General features: G+C 35.2%; 1 pseudogene; it reads left to right on the top strand.

Moving 5' to 3' along the window:
* The first annotated feature begins 4,892 nt into the window (after positions 1-4,892).
* On the top strand, positions 4,893-6,887 carry LOC128867950 (maltase A2-like; annotated as a pseudogene).
* The last annotated feature ends 2,000 nt before the right edge of the window (positions 6,888-8,887 follow it).

The raw sequence follows: 8,887 nt of genomic DNA, 5'->3' as shown, positions 1-8,887 counted from the left end.
TGTATTTCTGCCATGAAAAAGTTCCTCATAAAAATATCTGTCGACAAAAAAAAAGCTTACTTATTGTAAGTGTGTAAGAATGTGGTATATGCGTGAAATAGGCATGGAGCGCTGTGAACGATGAGGGAATATAAAAATAACAAAAGACAAATAATATTTTTAAGTTATTATAATTTATTCTTTAAAATTATATATCATTAATTAATTAATCAATTAGGACAGTAACACTAACAAACAATATCAATCTCTTAATGCTACAGCGTGAACGATATCTTTTGTTAGTCCATTTTTAGCTAACACAAACAAACTGGATGGTGTACCCACTCGAGAGCATGCCACGTATAATTATCCGTGTGAAAAACATGGTGTTCTCAAATCTAAGCCACAAATAGACAGCGTTTGACCTTGGGATTTGTTGATAGTCATTGCAAATGCCAATCTAATCGGAAACTGAATACGTTTGAATTGAATTGGCACATCTGTAGGTATAATAGGAATCCGTGCCACGTGTTGAGTACTTTTGAGGTTATGAAAATCACTTGATTAACTAATCGTGCAAAACACACTCAAAATTAATAATTTTATTATTATTAATAAAATAGAAATAATTAATAGTTAAAATGAGAGTTACACTGATATAGCAAAATAATAATTGTCAACGTTACTACTACACTTGATGCATAAACAATAATGATGGCCGACAACTGTGTAGGTAGTGAGAGAAACAGGAGACCGGCTTCGTTCTCATCCCTACTCCGTGCTGTTTACTGGGTCAGAAGTGACACCTGTAGACAACTGGCGGGGAATTAATTAAAAGACGATTGATCAGCTATTAAAAAGTAGGGGTTGGTGATAAAAAGCTAAAAATTTAGGGTTGTATGTATTTTTAATGCGTCATAATAAAAAAATTAAAAAAAAGTCTAAAAATTAAAAAAAAAATGTTAAGGGGGACAACCCTTATCACTAAGTGGTATGAAAAATAGATGTTGGCCGATTCTCAGACCTACTCAATATGCTGACAAAATTTCATGAGAATCGATCAAACCGTTTCGGAGGAGTACGGGGACGAACATTGGACATGCTTGGACATATTAACATTCTTTTTACCACTGTGTAGTGCGATTACCCTGTGCTCACCAACACACACGCAATAAAAATTTTGCCAACCTCTGGTATGAAAGTATGTGTACAAAAATGCTCAAACTGAAGAGAAGAGTTATGGCTAAATCAACTTCTGTACATCTGAAGCTCCGTGCGATACATATATGCATCGCCATATTGGGCAATGACAACGGCCACCTTAATATTTAAAAAAATAATTTCTGATATCTACTATAAATGAAGGAAATTTACTCATATTTGGCACAAGTAATGAACTGTATGAGCTTTACGACGGCATAGACAAAGCCCAGCAAATAAAGATCCAGCGGCTTCGTTGGCTGGGTCCGAATGGATACAAACGCTTCGGCTCTGAAAGTATTCGATGGGGTACCACACGAAGAGGAAGGTCTCCTCTGCAGGTGGACAAGGACTTGGCTTCACTTTTTACTAAAGAGAGGCCGGGTAAGTGAAAGAAGCTCGGGCCGAACCGAATTTAGCATTCATTACTTGTTTTATATTGAATTAAAATCGAATTGAATGTTGAAATTTTTTAATCGAAATAAATATGAAATACCCAGATTTTTATTTGAAGTATATTTTTAGTCTATGGGATACATTTTTTTGAATCTCCTGTTTGGCTCATTCGGAGGTGCCATATGAAAAATTACCATTGTTTGGAATTTTGGGTTTCCAATTCTTTGTTATTTAATACAAACATGAAATTTGGTCAAAACTAATACTTCTTGACTTTTTCCAGTTCCCAAAACTAAAAATATTTATGAAAGGACAGAGATTTGCCGCGATAGATAGTAAAGACCGCATCGTTTGAAAAGCTCAAGGCGAAAATTCCAAAGAGCTGGGAACAAATTATAGATTCTCTATTATTAATTCATATTCGGCGACCGCGACCTCTGCTCCTCTGCGGATCCAAGTGTCATTCTAGTGATGCTTTCCAACGCCACTTTCTGCGTTTGATTTGCCATTGGATGTGTTCCTCATTGTTCATCTCCACAGCGGATTGTTGCTGGTGGTGTTCGGCCAGAATAATCTACAGATGATGCGGAGGCATTTGTTGACGAAGGTTATACCCTCTGTGTGATGGTGTTGAAGACCAGCTATATTTCACTTCCGTATAACAGTAGAGACTTCACGCAAGAATTATAGAAACAAGATTGCGCCCATCAGAGAGTGCGTGATGTCACTTTTGCCAAGTTGTGCAGAGTTGCCAACCATTTGCTCTTCGCAATAAATTTAGTGCTTTTTATACCCAAAATGCGAAAATGTTTAAGTTTGGTATTTGTTTCTTTTTATTTTTTAACTTAAAGCTACCGAAACTGAAAGTTAAAAAAACTGTATTATGAAACAAAAGAATGTTGTAAATGGGTCACTCTGGGAAGATTTTAGTGCTAATGCGAATTTGTTGATTCTTATAAAATTAGATATTTTGGAAGTGAAAAGTTAAAGTTTTGCTCCTTTTAATGTTATGTTAGAATATTAAATGTCCGTCTCTTAACTCTTCTTAAGATTGAAAACCTTTTTACACATTTTAAAAAGCGTTTGAATTTACTGAATGTGAATTAAAACCATAGAGGCGAAATCGTTCCTTCCGGTCCTCAATCCTTAGTGGGACATAGGGCATTAAGAGGTGTATTCATAGTAGAAGTAAGCAACAAAATATCAGAAAATACTGAAGAAGCCATAACGATATTTTTACAAAAAGAATACCTTATCTTGTTAATATACATAATGTCAAATATAGCAAAAGAGTCGTTCTCTTAACCCAAGAGTTTCTCTTAACAAAAAACGCATAAATTAAATTGTACACAATCATAACACATTTAATTAAAAAAAGCGCACATTTCAAAGACAATTTGTCACTAGAGGTGTAAAAGTATCGAAAAAAAGCAAACCCGTATATGCTCGTTACTATAACGATGAGTACTCGTTACTATCGTATCGTTACGTTACTCGTTACTTTTGATACCTTATCCATAACGCAACGAATCGAATATGTTGTATCGTATGATACGCGTACAGTATGACGTTGCGACGTCACAAGAAAGTGTAGAACTGCAAATGAAGTATTGGCTGAATCTCCCAAATTATAATGAAAAAGCAACAAATAGGTGTCAAAAAGTACAATATTTTTTGACAATAACATTTAAACAACAAAAATCTTTCGTTCCTGATCTAAAATCTTTTCCATTCCCTTTGGCTGAATAGAGCTGCGCTTCTCGCTTAATATTTGGCTCGATTTGGAAAAAGTCCTTTCAGGTACAGAAGAAACCATAACTGATAAATATTTATCAGCCAAGCTCGAGAGCTCCGGGTATAGAATTGCCCGTGCTTGCCACCATTTCAAAGGACACTCATTTCGAGATATAATTCTTTCCTCTAAATATTGCCTCATAGTAATAATACTGCTGCTAACTACAGAGTTTGAAGCTGACACTGACGTCGTCACAGTGTCAAAATCTTTCCATTGAATCGTTATCAGCGTCAGTGTTGCTAGTTTTTCAGCTCAGTTTTCAAGGCATCTTTCGCAGACTCATAACTTGATAAATCAAACCTAAATGCCAGCTTCTTAAAACGCGGGTCTAATAGTGCTGCTTTAGATAAGACAGGGTGCCTGTAACAATTCTGTAACTTTTATATTCCGTTAGTATTTTATTTGCCAGTTTCTTTCCTGTATCTGTTAATATATTCATAGTTAAACTGACCAAAATTCTGGCCATACTTTCCGTCGAAGCCATGACCATTGAAACAGTCACCTTTTTTTCTGAAGACTTATCTTCAGTGAGTTCTTTAAATGGCTTCAGAATTTTTATTATTTCTGACAGTGTCTGCCATTCGCCTTCTGAAAGAAATGAGCGCGCGCTATAAGCGCATGCGCAAACAAACGTACATCAGCAAACGTTTTTATACACGTATAAACTTATTACCTACGTGAACTGAACTCATACTACAAAAAATGCGGGTAACGAAATATATTCGTGGGTAACGTTTCGTTACTCGGTACTAGAGAGCGCACCCGTTACTCAGTACCGAATACATACAGTTTGCTTCAGTTCTATTTGTCACGCATACAAAGTTCTTTAAGTAACTCAATAGAAATTAGACATTTTATTTTCTTTAAATGGGCATTTGAGTGCGGTTTTATATCCAAAACTAGGCAACACTGCAGTAGCGAGAGAGAGATTTGACTGCTGAAAACAGGATAACGCCAACAACAACTGCAATCGCGGCAATGCGACCAGATGTTAAAAAAAATAAAGCTAAATAAAACTGAGTGAATTATTGAACTAATTTTTATAAATGTATATTTTACAAAATTATAAATACTACTTTTACTTAAAACAGGCTAGAAAAGTTTACTTTACCGAATACCAATGTAGGTACAAATGTCAATATATTTAAACACTTTTCGCTTTATAGTTGGCTGCACACTCTCAACTTCCTAAAACTTTCAAATCAAATCAACCATCTATCAAATCAAATCAACCATTTACCATACAAATTTCAGACTACTGAACATATTTCTCAATATTTTTATCGAAGTGCTGACCAGGGATAAAATAGGTATGTTTACTTACAAAACTCATAGCACAATATACTCACTGGTGATAATGATCACTCCGCACACTAACGAATATTGTCTAGTATGTGAAGTGTCCGTTATTTAGTAATATAATATTTAATCTTCCTATTCGGTCAATAAATGTTCTAATCTTGATATATCTGGAGGTATAAATATAAGTTTGGCCAACAGTAGTCCGTTAGTACTTACCGTCATGGCGTCCGATGCGTTACGTTTGTTTACATTTGTGGTTTTCTGTGCTCTTAGCGCTTCTACGAACACCACAGTCGACTGGTGGGAGTCGGCCACACTCTATCAGATCTATCCTCGATCGTTTATGGACAGTGACGGTGATGGTATAGGTGACTTGAATGGCATTACATCTCGCTTGGAATTTCTTAAGGAAATAGGTGTGACTGCTGCATGGCTTTCGCCTATCTTTGAATCACCGATGGCAGATATGGGTTATGATGTAGCTAATTTCACGAACATTGACCCGCTCTTTGGGACAATGGAGGATTTTGATGCAATGATTGCAAAGGCGCATAAATTGGGTATAAAGATGATATTGGATTTTGTTCCAAATCACTCAAGTGATGAGTGTGAGTGGTTCCAGAAGTCGGTACGTCGTGAAGAAGGTTACGAAGATTTCTATGTATGGCATGATGGCAAAATCGATCCAGAAACGGGCGAGCGTAGTGAGCCAAGTAATTGGGTGAGTTACTACTATAGATTAGTTATCGTTTGCTATTTTTCCTTTTATCAAACTTTACTCTTTATTTCTTCTTACAGGGATCAGTCTTTGGTGGTTCTGCATGGACTTGGGTTGAAGAACGCCAACAGTATTACTTACATCAGTTTCTAGCCAAACAAGCTGATTTTAATCTCACAAATCCAGCAGTGCGCGAACGTCTAATCGGGGTTTTGGACTTTTGGCTTGAGCGTGGAGTAGATGCTTTCCGCATTGATGCAGTACCAACTTTCATTGAATTTCGTTATGAAAGTGGTTCATATCCAGATGCGCCGCCCGGCGAATCACAGAAGTATACGCATAATCAACCAGGAAGTGTGGAGTTATTATACGAATGGCGCGAGTTTTTAGACGAATACCAACAAAAACATGGCGGCGACACATTGTGAGGCACATACGAGTATAATCAATAGATTAATAGTTTGTATAAATTAATCAATTGCATTTCTCCATAGACCACAAATTGCCGAAGCTTATACCACTACTGAGATTTTGAGCACTTATGTCAGCAATGGCACTCAATGAACTTCAACTTTGTTCGATTAAGAGAAAGTTCCACTGCACAGACTGTTGAAGAATACGCCAAAGAATGGATGGATATAATGTGGACGAATCATAAGGTGGCCAATTGGGTAGTAGGAAATCATGACAACAGTCGTCCAGCTACACGCATAGGAGCAACTCGGACAGATTTGATGACGATGATAATGCATGCATTGCCCGGCACATCTGTTACTTATAACGTAAGTGCTAATTGTCACTTAAGGAAATTTTTATTACAAGCTGCAATTTTTACTTCCACAATTTAGGGCGATGAGATCGGCAAGACTGACGGAGACTTTAGTTGCAACAGCGACACTTGCAGCTTCCGCGATCCAGAGCGTACGCCAATGCAATGGGACACTTCGAAGAATGCCGGATTCAGCACAGGAAACTCCACTTTGCTTCCCATCAATCCTAACTACTCATATCTTAATGTACAGACTCAGCGGGGCGTTGCACGTAGCACCTTGAACATATACAAAGGAATGGCCAGTTTAAAACAAACGGAAGCATTTAAGGCCTTCAAAGAATATGGTGGATTTGCTTATGGAGCATTGAAGGAGCAGGTCTTTCAGGTTGTGAGGTTAGTTGAAGTGGAGATGTTTAAATTTCACTATTGATTGAAATGACGTTTTCAGAACTGCTGTTGGTCGCGAGGAGTACCGTTTACTAGCTAACTTCGGTAGCCAAATAGAATATTTAGATGGCTTGGCGAATAAGACTATGGAGTACGTGCTGCTCACTTCCTATTCACCACACAATTATGGGTAAGTGTCTTGAGCGGTGACACTTTGGAAAAGTTTATGAAAACAAATTTGTTTCTTCTTGTTTTTACATTTCAGCGACAAGGTCGATTTAAGGCAACGAATTTATTTGATGCCATATGAAGCGGTAATTCTGCGATGGACTGCGTAAAGTATATTTGAATGTATGAGTATCGGCAGTTCAAGCTGATTGTCCAAACTTATTTTCTACAGTATTTTAGTGGTACAGGCTAGAGTAATATCGAGCATATCATTATAGTGCAATAAAATTTCTTCAGAGATCGCTTTTGAATTCGTTTGGTTGATTGGCACTTATTTTACCATATATGTATACATATATCGCAGGTTTGCCATTGCCTGCCGAGGGTCGACCGCTATTAGAAAAAACGTTTTCTTCATTTTGGTGTTACACCGAGATTTGATCCTACAGTCCCTCTCCATATATATTTACATATACAAGTAAACTTTACTACTTAATTTTTTTCTTAAGGTACTTTTATTCAACTTTATATTTACACGGTAGACTAACTACTGACTTGAGCTTTGCTCAGGACAGCGAGTCGAACTCTCACTCTAAGGAGAGAATATACTTAAAGCTATATTTCTTATGTATGTTACATATATCACTCCTCCCTCCACAAAGAAAGAGCAGTATCCTTATTATTTAAACACATTCACTTCAGTTCATAATTTATCTATATATGATCATGATTTTTTTTTTTTTTATAATGAAGAAAACTACTATTAAGACTCAAATTAAAAAGATTTAAGCGACAAACTTAAATTTCAATTTTTAACATTTTGACTTCAAATTTCGTACGTATATAAAGGATTAATAAAGTATTAGTGATGTTTCTTAAAAAGTAAAGAATTGAATACATTTATATAGAGAATATAACATTTTTAACTTTCTTTGAATTTCTTCTTTCTTTTAAATTGACTTTTGTATTTTCTTATTGTACATTACGATTCATAAATCTAACTATAAAATGTTCATTGTCATTTTCTGGTTTGACTAATTCTACTTTTCTAAAGGGATTTTTTGTTTTATCTAGACGTTTTCTAGAATTTTCCGCATTTAATAAAGAAGTGTCTATTATGTTTTCTCTACGTTTTTTATTTGCATTATTTATTATGGTTTCTTTTATAAGTTGCGCGTTAAACTTAGGTGATAAACGATTGAAAAAAATATTGTATGGAGTTTCACCAGTCGTAGAATGTATTATATTATGATTGTATGTAAAAAGAGCTTGTTCAATTTGCATGTATTTCAACTCTTTATCATCTGAGCTAATTATAATTCTAAGTTTTTCATTTAGTGTTTTGTGGAAACGTTCGATATCTGCAATACCCGTTTTTCCTGTTGTTACTTCAATCCGAATATTGAGCTGATCACATCAGTTTTTAATATTTACGTTATTAATACCTTGGTCTTGATCGATTTTCAAAATTTTTGGAGGTCCCATTGTATTAAATATTTTTAGAAGTGCCCTTTTTGTTTCTAACCAATTTAATGTTAGGACTTCTTCAGCGGCTCCAAATTTTGAATTCAAATCAATACATGTAAGATAATGTTTTTTTCCCCATTCCCAAAAATCGATAACAAACTTTTCTCTTATTTCGTAAACAGGTGGGGTTATTTTCAATGGGAGTTTGAGGTTGATGTGATCATATTTACACCTATTACAAAGTTCGCATTCATTTACAATTTTAGTCTTTTAAATAGTTCGGATAGTAATATTGTTTTTTAAAACGATTAGCTATTTTTTCAATACCTTGGTGAAGACCTTCTAAGTGGATTTCAAGGATTTTCGTTTTAAAATCGACAAAGTCTCGTATATTTTGAAGCTCTTTAGTCGCTAGTAATATTTTGTGTCGTCTATTGTTAATTAGGGTTTTAAAAACGTCTTGAAATTTCACAAAGTCTTTATCAATAGGCATGAAAATAGTAACGCTCTTGCCTATTAAAAATTTCTTTATTATGTCTTTTATTTTGTCTATAGTTAGGTCGATGTAGTTAATGGTAGTTACGCTATTTTTAAATATATTTTCTGTATGTAAAGTATTTTCATTACTCTTTACTAATCTTAATTGTCGCTTAAAAACATTAATTGGTCTTAGGGAAATCGGAATATGTGATTCTGAGTCTTC

Source organism: Anastrepha ludens, chromosome 6 (genome assembly GCF_028408465.1).
Source record: "Anastrepha ludens isolate Willacy chromosome 6, idAnaLude1.1, whole genome shotgun sequence".
Classification (NCBI taxonomy): domain Eukaryota; kingdom Metazoa; phylum Arthropoda; class Insecta; order Diptera; family Tephritidae; genus Anastrepha; species Anastrepha ludens.
This window is presented reverse-complemented; position numbering and strand designations above follow the sequence as displayed.